Genomic DNA, 21,396 nt, shown 5'->3' on the forward strand with positions numbered 1-21,396 from the left:
CAGGGAGGAAGGAGGCATGTCCACGGTCCACCCTGCATCCATCCTACTGTGGCCACACTGAGCCCCTCCGTCCCTGCGCTCATGGGCCTGTGTGTGCTGGGAGCTGCCTGGTCTGGGGTCCAGCTCCCCCAGTCCTCTCCCCTCCACACAGGACCTGGACTCCTGGAGCCTCAGATCCCACATCCTCCCTCCCCTCCCTGCATGGCAGGTGCAGACAGATGCACACACACGCACACACGCACACAGAGGTGCCCTGGGATTTCTAAAGGAAAGCACTACCCCCCGGAGATGGGTTCCCTCCAGCTGCTGCTGCCTTGACCCTGAACCTCACAGGGCAGGGGAGGCTCAGATTGCTGCCTCTGCCTGGCTTTCTCTCTCACTTCCCTCCTGTCTCCTGGGGAGCAGAAGCAGTGGGTCCTACACCTACCCTCTCTGTGTGCTGGGCACCCAGGGGAGACCCAGAGGGAGGATCAGAGACCCTGCCCTGGGGGAGCTCCCTGCCAGCTGGGAAGAGGAGCCTGACAGCCAGGGTGGAGGGACACAGGGCTCTGGGTGCTCCCTCAGCAAGTGTGTGTGTGTGTGTGTGTGTGTGTGAGCGGAGTGGGTCAAGGCAAGTGGACCAGGACAGAGGAGTCAGATGATGGGAGCCTGGCAATGACCAAAGGAGGGAAAATGGAGGAGGACTCAGAAGTCTAGAAGGTTTCTAAGGAGACAAGGAGGATGATGCTCAGTTAGTAGCAAGGAGCAGGAACCTGGAGAGGAGATGGTCAGAGAAGTCACAGCTCTCAGGAAGTGCATGACCTTGGGGGAGGGGATGTGAGCCTGGGAGACACTTGAGGAGGGAGGGGGGGAGAGAGAGAGAGAGAAAGAGAGAGAGAGAGAATGTGTGTGGGAGGCAGAGGGATGGAGGAGGAGGGTCTGCTGGATGCAGGGCCACCATGTAACCTGTGCCAGGGCTGTAGCTCCATGGTGACCCTGGGCTGGGTGGGCAGGATGCTGGGAGTGACACTGACTTCCTGGCCCTGATGTGTCCTCCTGGGCTGTGAGGATGGTGAGCCTGGACCCCACAGGCTGGGGAGCCATATCTGGGGGTACACAGTAGCTGGAACTGGACGGGTGGGGAAGGGGCCCCTGGGGGTCAGGAGACAAAAAGAGAGAGAGGGAGATGGGGGTGTGGTGGGGAGGGTCATGGGAAGCCTGAAGGCTCTCGGACCTTTCTCCGGGCTCTCCCCATCACCCACCCCTTCCAAGGACAGAATTCTATGTTCTGGGCTCAAAGTCCTCCCATAAATGATGTGTATCAGCCTCTCATGTGCAGAGGGTAAGGTATTCCTGCCCCACTTCCCAGCTGAGGCCTCAACCTGGCAAAGCTCTTCGGGGCAGGACATGCTGAGAAGGGCCCCAGGAGTGGGGTCTTTTGCCCTCTGGAGAGTCTCCTGTCCCTTCCACCCCTGGCCCCAAGCCTGGCTGCTTCTCAGGGCAGAGCCTGCAGGATGGGGCCCCACACGCAGTCCTGTGATTCTCTGCTCTGCCCTCACCTGCTTTGTGATTTGAGGCCAGTGACTTACCCTCTCTGTGCCTTAAAGTCATTATAAATTAGCAGCACTAACTTCTGCTTCTGGAGCCTGTTGTCAGAGGTAAAATGAGCTCCTGCCAAAGAACCGTGCGCAGTTGTAAAGAATCATACATCTGAGTGCATGAGGTGTTTAATCCATCCTCCTCATCAGCTCTGAGGTCTTCCTTCCCACTCTCCTCCTCTTCTGCCTGATGCTCTTCCTTCCTTCCTTCCTTCCTTCCTTCCTTCCTTCCTTCCTTCCTTCCTTCCTTCCTTCCTTCCTTCCTTCCTTCCTTCCTTCCTTTCTCTCTTTCTGTCTCTTTCTTTTTTTCTCTACCAGAGTTTCTTATCTTGTGTGTCTCTCTTCTCAGATCCCAGAGAACAAGGACCTGTGGTCTCCCCTGGGGTGCTTTCCTTCCCTCTGGGCTTCACAGGAGAAGTCCAAAGAGTGGATGCTGAGACATGCAGGGGGGTGAGATCCACAGGACAGGGAGGCCTCGGGGGACAGGACAGGTAACCGGGCATCTGCATGTGGGCTCTTCCCTCCAGGCTGTGTCATCCTTCCTCAGAACATTTGCCATGACCGGGGGAGGGGAGAAGTCATTCTCTCTTGCAACTCATGGTTAGACAGGAATCTATTTGCTAATATTTAGAGAGACTATTGTTTTCTCGATGTGGGATACATCACCTGGAGGTCCATCCCACAAACAAAGAAACAGCAGTGAAGAGAGGCTTTCCTTTACCTGCGTGTGTGTGTGTGTGTGTGTGTGTGTGTGTGTGTGTGTTTCTCTGGTTCTGGCGTTTACCTTCCCTGGCTCTAAGGAAATCCTCTTCTAGGGTATTCTTTTTTTTTTAATAAATTTATTTTTTATTGGTGTTCAATTTGCTAACATACAGAATAACACCCAGTGCTCATCCCGTCAAGTGCCCCCCTCAGCGCCCGCCACCCAGTCACCCCCACTCCCCTCCGACCTCCCTTCCACCACCCCTAGTTCGTTTCCCAGAGTTAGGAGTCTTTATGTTCTGTCTCCCTTTCTGATATTTCCCACACATTTCTTCTCCCTTCCCTTCTATTCCCTTTCACTATTATTTATATTCCCCAAATGAATGAGAACATACACTGTTTGTCCTTCGACTGACTTACTTCACTCAGCATAATACCCTCCAGTTCCATCCACGTTGAAGCAAATGGTGGGTATTTGTCATTTCTAATGGCTGAGGAATATTCCATTGTATACATAAACCACATCTTCTTTATCCATTCATCTTTCGTTGGACACCGAGGCTCCTCCACAGTTTGGCTATTGTGGACATTGCTGCTAGAAACATCGGGGTGCAGGTGTCCTGGCGTTTCATTGCATCTGTATCTTTGGGGTAAATCCCCAACAGTGCAATTGCTGGGTCATAGGGCAGGTCTATTTTTAACTCTTTGAGGAACCTCCACACAGTTTTCCAGAGTGGCTGCACCAGTTCACATTCCCACCAACAGTGTAAGAGGGTTCCCTTTTCTCCGCATCCTCTCCAACATTTGTGGTTTCCTGCCTTGTTAATTTTCCCCATTCTCACTGGTGTGAGGTGGTATCTCATTGTGGTTTCGATTTGTATTTCCCTGATGGCAAGTGATGCGGAGCATTTTCTCATGTGCATGTTGGCCATGTCTATGTCTTCCTCTGTGAGATTTCTGTTCGTGTCTTTTGCTCTTCTAGGGTATTCTAAATTTCTTTCTGAACTGAAACCCATCTCTAGTGGAGGCAGCTACTGATCCAGGATCTGGTTCATTGTGTTTTATAAAAGATGTGTGTCCCTGGGGGAGGAAGAGGGTTAAGTGTAGAATGTCGAGAGGTAATATGATTACCCAGCTCCTGGATGTAATTACCCATTAGCCCTGGATATTCAAACTTTATTACATTTATAAGCGTCCATGGAGGTGGGATAGACCTGGAAAGCTTTGCTCCCTGGTCTTGTCTGCAAGACTTCTCTGGAAGGTTCCCTGTGCCACCCAGCCGGGGTGGGGAGAACAATTCTCCTTTAGGTTGCTTGGGTTAATGTTCTCAGGGTCTCCCCTGACCCTGAGGGGAGCTGGGGAGCTGGTCTCTGCAGAGCCCTGAGAAAGCCTGGGTAAGAGGTGGGGGCCAGCTTGCCATGCTGTCTTATGTCTTCACATACTTGTGTGGTGGTTGCTTCATCACTGGTCCCTTGTAACCTAGATTCAAGCATGTACACTGGCCTCCAGGTCTCTAGTCTCTGCCTCAGTTTCTCCTTTTGTGGGTTTCATTAGTGTATTACTGGGGGCCTTTAGTGAGGAGCTGCTTGAAGGCATTGATGGTGGCTGCTCAGAGGTTGTCTACACTGCTGACCCCAAATTAATGGACAGTCACTAGTAGGTTATTTTGTTCTCACTGTGCAGGGGGCTTCCTTAGCTCTCAGTGCAGACACAGTCCAGGCCTTCTCTCCTCTCCTCCATGGGATCCCTAACCAAGCTATCCCAGCACCTTCTCCAGAGCTGGTCAGCCTCCCCTGCCTGCCTGCCTCAGTTTCTCTTTCTCCTTGTCCCCCACTTCCCTGCCCTGGGTGTGCCAGGCTCTGAGACATTAGGACTGAGTTCAGGCCTCCTTTGATGGCAGCATCATCGGGGGGGAGCGCAGGGGAGGCCGTGTCCATATCCACGTAGGGCCACTGGGACCCCCAGGTGGGCACAGGAGGGAGCCTGAGGCAGCCCTGGCAGCAGCCTGGCCCTGTCAGCTCTCTGGGCCCATCCAGCAGCAGCAGGACCTGAGAGGGGCCCGGACTCAGCAGGAGCCAGGAGGGAGGGCAGAGGCTCCTGGAGCCACTCTGCAGCCCCCTCCCTGGCCTGGCTCCCCCTCCTGCTGCACACCTGCCTCCTCTCTCTCCCTGTCTGCTCCCTCACCTCCTCCCTGCAGCCCTGGCTTCTTCCTTCCATCTTGGCCTCCTTCACCTTCACCTCTGTCAATGCATCTGTTTGTCTGGGGGCCTGTCTGTCTGACTCCAGATGTCCTGTGCTCTGAGATTTCCCAGCTGGGTCTGCCCTCAGCTGGGTCTGTCCTCAGCTCCTCCCTCTGGCTGTCTCCCTGCCTGTGTCCCTCCCTCAGGGTCGGAGGGTCTCTCTTCCCCTCACATCTGTGTGAGTCTCACCCTGGGCGCCTGTCAGTGTGTCCCCCTGCATGTCCTGCTGTCTGTCTCCTGTGCTGCCCCCCATCCCTGGTCCCTCTCTGCCCTCCCTTCCAGGGCTCTCCCTGCTTCTCTCATCTCTGTGTCTCTCAGCTTCTCCCCCGGTCTCTGGCTCCTGAGACAGACACCCTGGCCTCCTCCCCTCTTCTCTCCTTCCCCCCTTCAAGTTTCAGATACTTCCTGTGACATCACTAGGGTGGGCTCCCCCCTCCAGGTTCCTCCATCTTTGCCTGAAGGAGGGACTTAAGATCTCAGCTCTGCACCCTCTATTTCCATGCAGCCCTGGGCCACTACTTTTCCTTTTTTTTTTTTTCATTTAAAATTTAATCGTCCATGCAAAAGGAGGGATGAAGGGTGGGAATGGGCAGTGGACACAGGAACCAGATGACATGGCCAGGGCCACAGCTCCTAGGAGAGTGGGTGAAAAAAAAAGATGTGGGGTGGAAAAGGGGTGGCGGACACCGTGGCACCATTCTGCCCACTTGCAGGAGCTCCTGTAATTACTGAAACCCCTCCTGTTTATCCTGGCACCTTAAAATTCCATCACTCCTGTCTCTAGCACTAGTGGCTCCTTCTTTTGCTGCCTTTGGCTTATTTTACCCTGACAGAGCTTAGGTAGGATGATGTTTAGAGCCTGGAAACGCCCTGGCCTTATGAAGTTGGTAGCCCATCTTCCCTGCTTCTGCTCCTTCTCCAATCTCACCTTTTCTGCACTTTAAGACAGATCTTTGATGCTTCTCTTCCTAACCTCCCTCCCCATGCTAAAAACAAAACAAAACAAAAAACCCCCACCACTTTCTGGGGGCGGGGAGCTGGCAGCAGACAGTGGTAGGGGGTAGGGTGGAAGGAGGGGGCAAGGACCACCAAGGCTCCCAGATCCCTGGAAGGGCAGGGCAGGGGGTCCATAGAGGAGAGGGGTGAGGGCAGCGGCCGCTCCTGTCCTCTCCCCACTGCCCACTCTCCAGGGGGCCTCAGCACAACCGAAGGAACAGGTGTGTGTGGGGTCAGGTGTGCCAGGCCACCATCACCACTGCTGCCCTAGGACGGACCTCACCTGTAGCTTTGTTGCGGAGCTCAACAACATGGTGAGGGCCTCGGCAGTGCACTTCTTGGCATCTCGCCACACACGTGTTGTCCCTTCTCTTGGTGCAGTACTATGTGCGCCCACAGTAGATCCTTAGTAGCAAAAGTTGCCACCCGTGTCCCATTCGAAGGCTGTCTGTAGAGCGCATATTTTGAGCCTAGTGTTGAGGTGACGTGGCAGGTGATGCTCTATCACACTGGGGGCCGTTGTGGGGTTATGCACTGCGCCCTATGTCCTATGCACATTCCTGGTAGCTCACGAGGTCCTTGTGCTTGCGGTGCTGCTGGCACACAGGGCACGGGCAGGGCTCCTTGACTGAGTGTCACAGCTCCTGTCATTTTGGATGGGAGACGTTACTGAAGGCCTTGCCTCACCTCACAGGTGTGCTTCCAAGGGTGTACTTTCCAGAGGTGGGCGCTGTCACCTGCCTCCTATGGCCCCTGGGCCCCTGTGGACCCTGTGGCCCTGCCTGCACCCACATTTCCCCCTCCCCCGCTGCCATCACTCAGCTGGGGACATGCAGGAGGCCTTGGGGCATCACGGTGGGCATCTCCACAGCACCCAGGAACCCAGATAGCCCGGATCCCATGTGGATGGCCTCCTGCCTCCAGAGACTGTGGCTGTTCTGGACTTCTTGGTGCGCAGGGTGCATGTGTAGTTTCCCTTGCTCTTTGTCTTCTTCTCAGAGGCAGATGTGACCCAGGCCATGGGGACCATCCAGAATGAGGCTATGAAGGCGGTGGTGGTGGCTGAGGCGATGGTGGAGGCAGAGATAGGGGTGCAGCTTGGTCATCTGGTTTGGACACAGGTGGAGGCTTCAGAGCTGCTCTGTCCACTGTGGAGGCAGCCAGGCCAGGGGCACAGCAGCAAGGGCATCAGTGGTGAGGCTGGAGCTCAGCCCTGACTTGCAGGGGGTTCTGGGTGTGCCCCTAGTGTGAATAGAAGGAGTTCAGGAGGTTGCCCACTCCACTGGGCAGATATGAGGGTAGCAGCATGCAAGGGAACACGGGGAATATGACCTCAGCCTTGGTGGGGCCTCTAGAGCTCAGTGGGCTGGAGGCAGGAGTCCTGTAGAGCCCAGGCTCAAGGCACCACCCCTGGCCCGCTGGGCTTGGACAGGCCTCATGGTTTGCCCGAGGGCCTCCAGGCTGCCAACACACCCCTGCTGCCCTGTGGGAGGGAGGGAAAGCAGTGCCTCTGCCAGTTTTTTTTTTTTATTCCCCAGTAACTGGGGACCCTGGCCTGTCCCCAGCCTCCCACCCTCTCCCCAGCAGGCAGTGAGTAGCACAAAGAGAAGGGGAAGGGATTGCTCTGGGGACCAGATGCAGGATACACAGACCCTCCCCTGCACCTGCCCTTCTTTCCTTCAAGCAGAGGCACATCTGGGACAATCCCAGCTTGAGGCAGAGAAGACCTCCTAGGACCTGGGAACAGACGCAGATCACACACCCAGCTGCCCCTTCCCTACTGTCCTGTCATCACAGCCCTCCTACCAATCGTGCCCTTTTCCTTTGCCTCTGGGAATCCTGGGTCTGTGGTCTGGGCTGGGCCACTCACCCCCTCCCCAGCACAGTGCCCTGAACACAGGACCTGCCTCCTGGAGATGTGTTAGGACAGGGGTGCTGGGTTCTGTAGGTTTTCTTCAGGTGGAGGTTCTTCCTGAGATCTGGGCACTTCATTCTGCTGCAAGTTCAATGCTCTGTCTTTATGGAACTAGTATAGACTGTCTTTAGGACCGGCTGCTCCCCTTCTCTCCCCTCTCTCTACCTCCACCGCAGGTTAAGGAACCTAATTGAGGCTTTGGAATCTCATCACTATCAAGTAGAGGCAGTGGTGCCCCTTTTCCTTGAGACCCATATTGTGAGTCCATCACATGTGCATTCAGCCCTGGTTGTCCAAGTAGGCCTCACCTTCTCCATCTCAGGAAGTCTTACCTCCATTTGAAGGCAAGGAGGAGGCCTCTTCCATTGGTGACTGTTTCAGGGTCTTGGAAGTGCTATGTAATGAATGTCTAGAACCGAAAACTCTAGCTGAGACCGTATCTTTCCTTGGTCCACACAGTGATTCAGTCAGAATGTGCTATGAATGCTGAGTGACTATCTAAGGACATCCCTCATGGCGAAGCTTAAAACAACTCCCTTTTAGTTTTATCCCTGGAGTGATTGGAAAGCATGGCGGAAGGACCAGGATGGGTGGTGCTGGTAGAGGAACCTGTAGGAGATTCTGGTAGATGTACCTGGGGTGGTGGGGTGCTTCTGTCCTTGTTATATAACTGCTTAGTGGGCTCCTTAGCTGGATCTGGGACTGGCCTCCATGGACCACAGGCTGGGCTCCACTGGGCTCCCCATACTCTCCTCCTACCAGCCAGGACCTCCTCCATACCCAGGACCCTGGAGGGCTTGGTAACCTCTAAACTCACCCCTTGCTACCAACAGAGTCTCCAACAAAATCCCATTTGAGCCCCTAGTCCACCTCCTCACCACGTAGGGCCCCACTAGTCTTCCATTGCCCACCTCTAACCTTCCCCCAGGGTTCCAGCTCAGCCACCTCTTTCCTAATTCACATCTTCCCAGACCTCTTCGCCCTTTAGCCCCAACAAAATGAGGCCCAGCCTGGTTAGTGTTCAGACTCCTGAGGCCCCTCCTCCATGAGGACCTTGCCTCCTCAGGGCCTCAACTTCCTGAGGGCACCCTGTGAGCTCTGCTCCAAGTCCTGACTCTGCCTGGCCAAGTTCCTTTCCTGTCCCTGGGTTTGTCTTGCACTTTCTTCTAAGTATTTCTCCTAGAAGGCAGATGAATCTCCTGGGTGAGTGATTTTCCTTGTTTAAAGACCTGGTAGGAAAACTGAGACAGAGCCAGAGAGGAGGAAGCCTGGGCTTGGGACACCATTGGGTATGGAAGCCCTGTGGGGTTTGAGCAGAGGGTATTTCATGGCGCCAGAGCCAGACTTTGGTGTAGGGGTGGGGTGTGGATCAGAGGCTTTGTGAGTTTGGGAAGGGCAGGTAGGTTTGCTGGGATCAGGGGGATTTGGAAGCCTACACATTCTCCTCCAGACTAGACAGGTTCTCAGCTCTGCTAAGGAAAATCTGAGTTAGGGGAGGCTATTCCTCGGCACTTCTCCTCCAGGGTCCTCCCACATGTTGACCCCACTCTCCTTCCGGTCCTTTCCTTTCTCACCTGGTGCACAGCTTGCTTTCCTCATCTATGTCTCTCCCACAGGGCCCAGCACACAGTGTGCTTAGACATTCTCTTTGAATGAGTAGTTTCTTCCCCCTAACTCTGCTGCCTCCATGTTTTGCCTCCTTTTCTCATCGGAGATCCTGGAAGTCTCTTTATCACATATTCTTAGGCAGGACATTGGTGTGGACTTTGCAGATGAGCAGGTCCAGTTTGGTAAGGTGGTTCCCCATCACCAGGGTAGGTTTGAGGGGCATCTTCCTCCAGGCTCAAGGAGCTAAATATTTTTATAGCTGCTGAAGGTATCTCCCTGCCTTTCTTATCTAATTTAAAAAAGTTGTAGTGGGGATGGATTATAGTCCAGGTCAGGCTTAGAGGAAAGATTACCAAAGTCCCCTGGGGTGTGACCACCTAGTGATCATTAAAACACTGACTCACCAAGAAGCACTTTGCTGTTATCACAAAATATATCAGCAACTCTTTAATTTTGAAGGCCTTTGGAACCTATACTGTTCTCTACTCTTCCTACCTCTCCACCACCATGTATGCTGTGGGCCATAGGCTAACACTACAAGCCCAGAGAACACTTACCCATGCACTCCTTTTATCTTCATTGTATATGGAAAATGTTGATTTATAGGTTGTCTTTCTCTTGCCCTCTAGCAGTTCTTAGGCCATGTCTCTCCATTATCACTTCAGGGGCGTTATGTGCTCAGTGAGATCAAGCCCCACATCAGGTTCCCTGCTCAGTTGAGAGTCTGTTCTGCCTCTGCCTCTGCCTTACCTCTTTGCTTGTGTTCTCTCTCTCTCTCTCTCTCTCTCTCTCTCTAATGAATATAATTGAAAACAAAGCAAAACAATTCTCTCTCCAGTGAAGATGGTGGTAATGTAGAGCATCCTTCTAGGGCTATTTTAAGAACCAAGCCTAGTCTGGTGAGACAGGATGGAAAGAGAAATAGCCAAGTCCTTACAGAGGAGGACAGGAAGACGCATTTAAAGATATGAAGGAAGAAAACCAGACAGACCGTCAGCCTTTCTGACCGTCAGCATATTACTGAGGGTGTGTGTTGGGAGGATGTTCATGGAAGAAGGCACCATAGGTCTGAACACCCACAACACTAGTCCAAATGTGGAAACACTATAGTGATGGATTAGACCACTGGATGGATCTCATGATTCTGGGCTTACAAGGAAAGGGAGAATTTAGGGGAAAAAACAAAGGTGTTTAGTAAGGCATCTTGGAAAAAAGGACTGTGAATCAGTGCTCCCCTACACTATACTTGTAGTTTGGAAAGGTAGATGGATTTCCTTCTGCTTTCTCCTGAGGACTTTTATTAGGTGTTTTGTGTCAGCAGGATTCAGGATTGAGAAAATGGATTGGAGAATCATAGGGAGAAGTAGAGAAGAAAGCGAATTTCACTGTTGACATCAATGTCTCCTATCACTTTCTCATCCCTTAATTACTCACCCTTGCTGGCTTTCCCAGTTCTCTTTCTATTTCCTGTTTGGAAAATCTCATTCTAGTTCTTCCTGGTAGCCCATCTTGTTTCTGAAGACTTCTAGGAGCGGGAAGCCCAGGCTTTTCTGATTTGTCAGGTTATCCTCTTGTTTTGGTGTGATAGAAATATGAAGAATTTCCTCACTGGATTCTGACTGAATCTAAACCTGTAAATGAGTCAAATCGTGAATGAGGAATATTGCATTTCACTCCATCTTTTCTAAAATTATCCCAGAGGGACTAAGAAAAGCCACCTGTTCACAACCACCCCAGAATGATACTAGATAATACAGAGTCTCTACAGCCTCTACAGAAGCCCTGGTTATCTGATTGTTTACCCAATTAATGGTGCAATGCTACTAGCATACTGCTGCTGCTGGCAGGGACTCCGTGTATTTTGTAGGAGGAAGCAAAATGTTTTGGTCGCCACCTACATAGATTTTGGAATCTATTGGGTGGATGGATTTGGTCCACATATAGTTGGTTTGGAGCCTATTAGTCTGCATCAGGATAGGTTTTCACTGTTGGAATTCAGCCTCTGCCAGAGTGGGATGGGATTTGAGAGGTGTAGTGCTGGAGGTGGTAGGGTAGGTATGTGAGTAGGAGGAGGTGCCTGTATTTCCTCTTGGTCTAATGAGCAGACAGTTTGGGAGCTGCCATGCCTTCAATTTCAAGTCTTGGTTGCACCTAGTAATATCTACTTGGACAATTTGGCATTCTAGGCTCATGGTGAGAAGATGAAGCAGGTTGTATCTAGAAGTTTTTATTTTAGAAAGGGACACAAAGGCTTCTTCTAAGTTGCATATAACCAGAATGTAGTACGAAGTAAGATCATAGGTGGGAGGGTGCCTGGTAAGTGATACGTTTGGTGAGGTGGTTTTCACAGGACTCCTGGGAGATAAGTTAGGATATTATTTTCTTCAGCATGAGCGAATTTGGTTACTTCAGCATTCTTTCCAACCTTTGAAGGAAGTTATCTGACCTTTCCTTTTCTTTTTCTAGGAGAGAAGTTACACATTTATTATTACTACAATGGTTTCCCTCTTTCTTTCCTGCATAGGCCAGTACTGAGAAGAATTATTAGCATCATTATCATTAACATTATATTTTAGTACCTGGATTTATATTAAAAGCTGTAGCAAATATTTAAGCGGATTTGTCCATTTGGGCAAACTGGATTTACTGGCTCAATGTGTGGTGGAATTTGTTTTGTGGTTTTGGTGGGGGGCATAGAAGGAAGGCCTAAGGGAGCTCTACCTATTGGATCATGGCCCAAGTGAAGATGTAGCTTGAAGTGATGTTTTCCTTGGCAACAGTTATGCACAATATCAAGATGGTTATAGTTATACACAATATCAATTCCCACCTCTTCTACACAGTCTTCTCAGGCTGACCCACAGTGCACAGAAGATTTTCACTAGCCTTGCCAACACTGGAAAATGTGGTCCTTAGTACCCTTCCCTTTCATCTACTAGTAAGTCAAGTGGGATCTCACATACCTTTGCCTTGACTGTTCATTTCTTACTTAGGAATGTCCTTTCTGGTTCATAGTGGATCTATCTTTTACGTATTTCAGCAGGTGGGGAGGTGTTCATGAAATGCCCTAAGTTGTAAGTTCCCAGAGAGTGGAATTCTGTATATGCCACCATTGTCTTGCACTGTGTGTAACTGAGTGTGTGAGGATTTGGGGATATTGGTGGTGGTATTGATAAATTAGAGGGAAGGAAGATATTTCTTTTGCTTGAATTCTTTTGTACAAAGAATCACTGTGGTTCCCGAATTTTCTACTTTGGAATTTGCCTTTGTATTCATTATACTTAGTGGAAATCTGATCTTTAATAGATTGAATCCAGTCTTTCTCATGTAGAAATTTACGTAGTCTTTACTTGAGAGACCATCCAATGTCTCTGTTTAGCCCCAATGCAAAATACATTGAATGCACCTGTGTAGTTATTTACAGATTATAGGAAAAAAAGGTAACAAATCCAGGAATATCTTTTCTCTGGGTGCTTACACTATAAGGATACTTCCTTATTCTCCTGAAACAGGTGAAAATCCTATTCTACACCCCCTTCAATCCTTTGACTGTTGTACACTCCTCTCTTCTGCAGGCTAGCCCTACATGTACTTATTGAAGTTGGAGAATCATGTCATGTTGCCTAATGCTAAAGTGTTAGGTGACTTGTTTTATAAACAAAGTAAAAAGTGGAAATAGCAAAACTCTGTCCTGTCTGTTCAGTTATCACGCATCAAGGAGATGACACTGGAGCAAATCATAAATGTCACAGGTAATGCACTTTGTGTCAACTGACTTGGGTTACTTCCCTTGTATTTTCACTTTGTGGTGGTGAAAGAGACTTAGACCTCAGTTCTTTGTCAGATTTCTGTCTTGGCCAAAATGGGCTTTAGAGTCTAGGGTCCTTCCTTGGCTGTAGCCAGTTAACTCTTTGTACCTCAGGCTCCATCAGGGAAAGGAAAGGCAAGCTGAGAATGTCATCACACAGAAGCTCTGCTCCTGTACTCCAACTCACCACCTACTACTCCTACCCTCTTCCCTAACTAGGAATTCTCCCAGTGCAGAGTTCCAGGCCCACTGGACATTAATGAGGGGAGATCAGGGAGCAAGTGGAGCTTCATGGAGAGACTGGATATCTATCTGGAGGTGTGCCCAAGCTATTTCTGGAGGTAGAGACATATTGAATAGGGTTGGGAAGAATGTGTTCTAGGCAGTGTGAGGGCTGATGTTAACACCAGCAAGACATGCATGTGTGGGGAAAAATTTGTTCTGTTCAAGCAGGAGACACAGAAAAGTTTGTTAGTAGGAAAGTGGTAAAAACGGTGCAAAGAAAGACTTAAAATACCATCTTAGAAGTTTGGATCAGATAGAGAGGGGGAAACTCTGTGTGTGTGTGTGTGTGTGTGTGTGTGTGTGTGTGTGTGTCTTTTTAAGACTTGAAGAAAGTGTCATTTTCCAGAAAGACAGTAGGGAGTACTCCCACTTCAGTTTTCTGGGGCAATGTAGTAGTCAGGAAGAATGTGATTTAGGGCCTTGTCTTGTGAATCTGAGTGAGAGGTGAGAGTATCTTGTATTTAGAGTTACAAATTTTATGGACCAAGAGGGTGGACCACGGAGTATGGCAGGAGGCTGGCCCTGGATATGCAATATTGGCAAACCATAGGAACCTAGTAGGTAGAGGTTGTATGGACAAGGCGCTAAGGGTCCATGTGACTTCATGTCAGCTGAATTGAATTGAGGGTGAGGTTGGTGATCTCCAAATATCTGAAACCAATGGTTTCAGTTGGAATTCCTTAGATGTATTCAAAACTTTTATGTTATTATCCCGAATAAAGTCCTTAGAGGCTGCCTTGTCAATACCCTTGTTTCTGGTCATATTTAGGGTTTTCTTTGTTTTGAAGCTAAAATTTAAAGGCGATCCTTTGTCTTCTTTATTGATCTTCCTAAGGTAATAGCATGTTCACAATGCCCATTATTCCTTATGTCAAGTCTGTATTTGTTAATAACTTAAAAAATACAGTGAGGTGATCCACAAAGAGACAAAGAATTCTGTAATGATGCTTGATGTCCATAGGTCCTAGTGATTATCTCTGAGTGATCAATAAATATTCTCAATGCTCTAGGTGCTATGGGCTTAGAGCTGGTGACAGACATGGGTCACAATGGGGAACACTACTGCTCATTTTTAGTCAAGGAGGGTGTCTTATATTGACTGATGACTCACTCACCTGCATCTCTGAAACCTATAATACATTACATGTTAATCAATTGTATTTAAATTAAAAACATAAAATAAAAATATTAAACAAATTAACAAAATGTAATATTTCAGTCTGCAACTATTAATCATTCCATTAAGTGGAATGCCATAGAGAAGATAGTGGCAATTAATCCTTATAACAAGAGTATGCTGTTCGACATGCATTTAAAAATGGAATTCACATTTTCTTTGGAATAGCAAAGGATTATTTCCAATTTTGCTTCATAACATACATTTTGAGTATATGACCACTCCGTTGAATCTGTCTTCAGCAGGTTTTTTTTTATTAAAAAGTATCATGGCACATTTATGCTGACAAAAATGTGTGAAAATGAATGAATGAATGAATGAATGAATGATATGGAAACATTTTGGCCCCAAATTTGGTTTGGTTTTAGCAGGACATGTTTAGATAGAGCTCTCAGACTTAACATCACAGTACTTCCAGCTCTATGTATATGGGAGGAGAGGGAGACATTGGCAGAGTGTGACCTGGTCTCAAAGATAAGAATAATACTTAGGTCATAGGGTTGTTATGGGGGTTAAATGAAATAACGTTGCATATTACTTGCAGCTCAAATTCTTGTTCTCTTTCATGGCTCTGTCCATGTGGCCATAAATATTGCACATATAAGTGGTTCCCCTATATGCCAGACACCATTTTTCTCTACCTCCAACCTTTGCACATATTCCCCAATGCCTCTAGAGTTCAAGCCTAGGGCCCTGGTTTATTAGTTTGTGTCAGTCCCACAAAATAACAATAAAAGAGGATAGAGTTTTTATAAGCATGGTAAGATGAGCCAAGGTTGTAGTTTTTTTTCCAGCAATTTTTGCTTGCTGACAAATATGGTTGTAAGTCAAAGACATGGGAGTTCTATCTTCCTACTCACTCCTCTGATCTAATGTTCCTGATTTGGGGCTAGATCATTCTGGATAAAAATTGGTTCCATCCAAAAGTCACGGCAAGCTTGTTTATAAAGGACATCTAGGGAAGGAGAACCCATAACCTTTGCTACTGGGACATTGTTGTTTTCTTCCTACCCTTTTCGTTTCACAATTATCAAACCTACAGAAAGCTGCAAGAATAGTAGCATTAACATTCCTTTATCTTTCAATGACATTGAGCAGTTGTTGATATATTGGCACATTTTATTGTTCTCTCCACTGTGTGTGTGTGTGTGTGTGTGTGTGTGTGAATATGGTCCATATTCAAAGATTAGTAATTATTCAATTTTATAGTAAAATATTTCTCCCTGATTGAGGTGCAGTCCAGGGCTCTGCATTGCATCTCATTGTCATGTTTCTTTATTTTCCTTTCATCTGCAACAGTTCCTCGTCCTGCTGTTCCTGCCATTCCTGCCATTCCTGACACTGACAGTTTTTGAACAACACAAGTCAGTTGTTTTATAGAAAGTCAAGTTTTTGTGGAATGCACTGTTTGTAGACTGATCATTTTTATTTCAAATTTTTTGTTTAAATTCTAGTTAGCTAACACATAGGCTAAAATCGGTTTCAGGTATAGAGTTTAGTGATTCATCATGTACATACAACACACATTGCTCATCACAACAAGTACCCTTCTTAAAGCCCATCATCCGTTTAGCTCATCTCCTACCACCTCCCTCCAGGACTCTCAGTTTGTTCTTGATCATTACGAGTCTCTTATGGTTTGCCTCACTGTTTGTTTTCATCTTATTTTATTTTTCTTTCCCTTCCCCTATGTTCATCTGTTTTGTTAAATCTCACATATAAATGCAATCATATGATATTTGTCTTTCTGTGACTGACTTATTTCACTTAGCATAATACTCTCTAGTTCCATCCACAAGGTTGTAGATGGCAAGATTTCATTCATTTTGATGTCTGAGTAATATTCCCTTGTATATAGATACCACATCTTCTTTATCTACTCATCAATCGATGGACATCTGGGCTCTTTCCATAATTTGGCTATTGTTGATAATACTGCTATAAACATCAGTGTGCATGTGCCTCTTCAAATCAGTATTTTTGTATCCTTTGGTAAATACCTAGTTGTACAGTTGCTGGATGAAGTGTAGTTCTGTTTTTAACTTTTTTGAGGAATCTCCATGCTCTTCTTCAGAGTGATCTCATTAGTTTGCATTCCCACCAATAGTGTAGGAGGGTTCCTCTTTGTCTACATACTCACCAACACCTGTTGTTTTTTTTGTGTGTTGTTATATTTAGCTATTCTGACAGGTATAAGGTTATATCTCATGGTGGTTTTGACTTGTATTTCCCTGATGATGAGTGATGTTGACCATCTTTTTATCTGTCTGTTAGCCATTTAGATGTCTTCTTTGGACAAATGTCTGTTCATGTCTTCTGACCATTTCTTGACTGGATTGTTATTTTTGTGGTGTTGCATTTGATATGTTCCTTATAGATGTTGAATACAAACCTGTTATCAGATATGTCATTTAGAAATGTCTTCTCCCATTCTGTAGGTTGTCTTTTATGTTGGTTGATTGTTTTTTACCATGCAGAAACTTTTTATATTGATGAAATCCCTATAGTTAATTTTTGCTTTACTCCCCTTGCCTCTAGAGATGTGTCTGTAAGAGGCTGGTATGCCTGAGGTCAAAGAGGTTACTGTCTGTGTTCTTCTCTAGGATTTTGATGGATTCCTGTTTCACATTTAGATCTTTCACTTCATTTTGACTTCATTTTTGTGTATGGAGTAAGAAAGTGATCCAGTTTCATTCTTCTGGATGTTGCTGTCCAGTATTCCCAACACCACTTGTTGAAGATGCTGACTTATTTCCATTGGATATTGTTTCTTGCTTTGTCAAAGATTATTTGACCATATAGTTGTGGGTCCTCTTCTGGGCTTTCTATTCTGTCCTACTGATCTATGTGTCTGTTCTGTGTCAGTATCATGTGTCTTGATGACTATAGCATTGTAATGTAGCTTGAAGTGCATACTTGTGATGTCTACAGCTTTTCTTTCTTTTTCAGGACTGCTTTGGCTATCTGGGGTCTTTTGTGGTTCCATAAAGATTTTAAGGTTGTTTGTTCTAGCTCTGTGAAAAATGTTGGTGATATTTTGATAAGGGTTGCATTAAGTGTGTAGATTGCTTTGGATGGTATAGACATTTTAACAATGTTTGTTCTTTGAATCCATGAGCATGGAATGTTCCTCCATTTCTTTGTGTCATCTCAATTTATTTTGTAAGTGTTCTATAGGTTTCAGGGTACAGATGTTCAAAAATCGTAAGATACATAGGAATAAGTTGAGACTGATCATTTTTTATCATTAGATTCAGGTTCACATTTGGGTAGGAATACTATATAAGAACATTGTTAAAAACAATTAGTGCCATGTAGACAGGAAACACCTCTTTTTTCTCTCTGTTGTGTACATAGGGTCAAACCCTAGGACTGGCATTTAGAAGGTACTTAATATTTATTGAATGAATGAGTGAATGATGAGTGATGTAAGACTTTCACTGCTACTTAGGTCTATTATTTTTCTACTTGAGGACCGGAGAAAAAGCGGCCTTCTCCTATGTTCTAGTCCCATTTTTAGAATACATGTTTGAAAGTTAAATGTAATCCAGGACCTCTATAAAGAGTGCACAGATAAGGGAAATGAGATGGGGACTATGATGTGAGTCCACTATGATGTGGAGTCTGTTCACCTTGAGGTGGAGGGTGATCATACTATGTTGGGAGTGGAGGATGAATTAGGTGGTCCTCAGCTGGAAAGAAGCACAGCACAGAGACCTAGGAGTACATAGCCTGTTTCCTTGCTGAGAGAAATTAGTTATTTAGGTTTCCAGAGTTTACTATCCTTCCCTCCTCTACCCCCATTTGAATCCTAAGAACGCCATTGACAGTGGTTGGGCAGCCATTCACTCCAGATTATTTTGTTGTTGAGAAGCTAATTCCTTGGACTTCTTATTTGGATGTAGAAGCTTTCAACCTATCAACCTGGTGAAGTGAGGTTATAAGAGGTATTCTTTGCCTTTCAAAAATGTATGTTTAGGCTTCCCTTGGGGGTCTTTTCTCTCTCTCCAGCTCTGAGAATCTCAGACATTTCTGATAGTCCTTTCTGATGCATCTGGGGCAGGGGACTGGGTTCATCAATTTAATTCTGTAAGGCTTCTGAGTGCCTGATTCACATGGTTCCTGCTCCCTGTGTGAGAGTCTACTTACCCCTGTCCTTGCAGTCTTTAATTTCACCAGGTTCCAGAAAAAATGCCCTGTATCTCCCTGTCAGCTCTATTACCCCAAATAGTGGTGGGAATAACCTAAAATAGTGACGGATATCACAATGCCTTTTGTTTGATAAAGTGATAGTGTCCTATGTAGATACAATCCATAAAGTGAATAGCTTCAGGGAAAGAAATCTGTCATGTCATTCCATGGGAGGCTATATGACATCTTTTCTTTGGCATCTAGAGAGGGAGGCAGATGGAAGCATGCAGCTTGTTCAGTCCTCACTGTGTTTTCAGAAGCTCCAGGCAGCTATTGAGAGCTCTGCAAAACCTGTCTCCATGCCTTGTTTTCAAACTCTGGAGGAGGCCATTCCTTAGACCCCAATACTTAGTTCAAAGATCATGAAAATCGTTATACAACATGTGAAGCTCTGTTTTTCTAGGATTTCTATCATATCCAGTGTAACAGCCAAAGCTTCACAGTAACTCTCAGACCCTATGTGAAGCATCTGGCTTCCTGCTTTCTCTCTGATCTCATCCCTTACCTGTTCTCCCTCACTCATTCTGTCCTGGCCTTATAGGCCTCCTTGTTATTCCTCAAAATTAGCCAAGTGCCACTTCATACCCAGTAGGATGGCTGCTATTAAAAACAAAGAGGATAACAAGTGTTGGTGAGGATGTGGAGAAATTAAATGCTCAAGGGAATGTAAAATGGGGCAACCGCTTGGAAAAACAGTATAGTGATTTCTCAAAAAATTGCATATACAATTACCATGTGATCCAGCAATTGCACTTCTGGATATATATCCCAAGGAATTGGAAGCAGGGACTCAAAATATATTTGTATACCTATATTTATCATAACAGCATTACCTATGACAGCCAATTCGTAAAACAAGCAGCATGTGCATCATGGATAATTAGATAACCAAGATGTGGGATATACACACAATAGAATATTATTCGGCCTTAAAGTGGAAGGACATTATGACACATGCTGCAACATGGAGGAACCTTGAAGACGTTATGCCATGTGAAATAAGCTGGTCACAGATGATAATATTATATTATTCCACTTACGTGAGGTACCTAGAGGAGTCAAATTCCTAGGGACAGGAAGTATAATGGTAGCTGCCAAGGACTGCAGGGAGGGAAGAATGGGGAGCTGCTGTTAAATGGGTAGAGAGTTACAGCTCAGGAAGATGAACAAGTTCTGGCAAAGGACGGTGGTGATGGCCCCACAAGAGTGTGAATGTGAGGCCATCTTGGATCACCTATTTTAAAATCACAACACCCACTCTAAACACCTCCTAAGCCTTTTCTGGCTTTCCTTTTCTCTGCAGCAATGATTGCAAATCTGACACAATATATATTCTTATTACTTATGTGATTATTTATTTGCTTCCTATTGCAGAATGTTAGCAACTTCAGGGGAAGGATGTTTATCTTTTACTTTACTTTATCCATGGTACAAAATAAATAGGGGCAGTTTACTTGTTGAATGAATAAATGAAGGACCATGATTGAACACAGTTTTCTACAAACAGAAAGAGAAAATGGGAAAATTACATTTTCATTTGAGTTTGTATACTATTTTTTTTTTTTACCCTTGGATATGAGGTTCAGCCTATTTTCATTCTGTTTGCATTTTTATACGTATTCTGAACTGTATCCACTATGGAAGTGTTGGTGAGACATGCACCATAGTTATTACTCTTTCAAACTCTTGCCCTTAACTCAAAGTCTCTATTCTTGTATTCCTAACTGCCCCCTACCAGAATTGCAGGGATGCTTGAGTTAAGACTTCAGAAACTCTGGGGAAGCCTAGCTTTCCAAAAGACTTTGTTTGAGAGCCACGGTTTTGATTGGATCTGTAAGCTTCATTGTCTCAAAATTTAAAGGTAGGGGATCCCTGGATGGCTCAGTGGTTTGGTGCCTGCCTTTGGCCCAGGTTGTGATCCTGGAGTCCCAGAATCAGGTCCCACATCGGGCTCCCTGCATGGGGCCTGCTTTTCCCTCTGCCTGTGTCTCTGCCTATCTCTCTCTGTGTCTCTCATGAATAAATAAATAAAATCTTTAAAAAGATTTAAAGGTGGACGAGAGTTATTTATGCACTTTGGGATCAAGAAGGAGCTATACTTGGATATAGAGGATTGATATAATCTCTGGTGATGTTGCATTTTCAGTCCATGTCTTTGAGAACTTGAAAATCATCGTTTAACAGCATCATTAGCCTTTGTTTCAAATCTTTCTCAAACTTCCTGCAAAGTAGCTAGTATGCAACCTACCTTTGAAGCTATTCAGGAGGATCCAGAAGGCCAACTTCCTGACTGATATGAGTATTAACTTCCTACCATGGAAACCAGTGGGAGTTCGTGCTTTGGAAAAATGTTTGGAAAGGAAAGGTCCAGAGTGAGGGCAGTGCCCTTCTCAGAGGCAGAAGAGTGAACACAATGACCTTAGGGACAAAGGAGATTGGGGGTGGGGTGGGGTTGCTGGCTGGGAAAGCAAGACAGCCGGCAATTTAGGGAGTGGATTGTTGGGACTTGACAAGAGTTCTTCCAGGCAACATGGTATGGAACTTCTGGAGTTTGGAATAAGCTTAAAGACTGAAAGAGAGATACACATGGAGGAGGAAGGAGGGAAGGGGGGCCATTATGGAAATCGTAGAAGCTGGCTTCATGTTCCCTGGCCCCTCTCTGCATTTCTTAAACACCCCCCATTTATCAAGCACTTCTCTTGGGAGAGATTGTTTCCTAATGAAACTGAGATTCACAGACCCAAGGCCCTCATCAGGAAATGTCCTTGGGACACTTTGAAATAGGTGATGGTGTATGTTATAGTTTCCTGTTTATACCACTGTTTGGGATTTTTCTCTTTATCCAACAAAACAAAATGAAACAACCCTTCTTCTAGGAATCTCAAGATATAGTAGTT

The 21,396-nt window shown here is 46.3% G+C and overlaps 1 protein-coding gene and 1 long non-coding RNA gene across 5 annotated transcripts in view; both read left to right on the forward strand.

Annotated features, from left to right (window-relative positions):
- The window catches only part of LOC112665499 (cationic amino acid transporter 3-like), a 116,461-nt gene that overhangs the window by 86,801 nt on the left and 8,264 nt on the right, over positions 1 to 21,396 (forward strand). Inside the window, exon 1 of one of the 4 annotated variants that reach the window (XM_049102252.1) lies at positions 8,494 to 8,633. The exons of the other annotated variants lie outside the window; for them this stretch is intronic. The gene's annotated coding sequence lies outside the window, so the exon portion shown is untranslated. Of the gene's footprint in view, positions 1 to 8,493; positions 8,634 to 21,396 lie in introns of those variants that run through there. 4 annotated transcript variants of the gene reach the window in all.
- The window catches only part of LOC125753786 (uncharacterized), a 93,457-nt gene that overhangs the window by 63,029 nt on the left and 9,032 nt on the right, over positions 1 to 21,396 (forward strand). The window lies entirely within an intron of this gene.

This window comes from Canis lupus, chromosome 27 (assembly GCF_003254725.2).
Source record: "Canis lupus dingo isolate Sandy chromosome 27, ASM325472v2, whole genome shotgun sequence".
Taxonomy (NCBI): domain Eukaryota; kingdom Metazoa; phylum Chordata; class Mammalia; order Carnivora; family Canidae; genus Canis; species Canis lupus.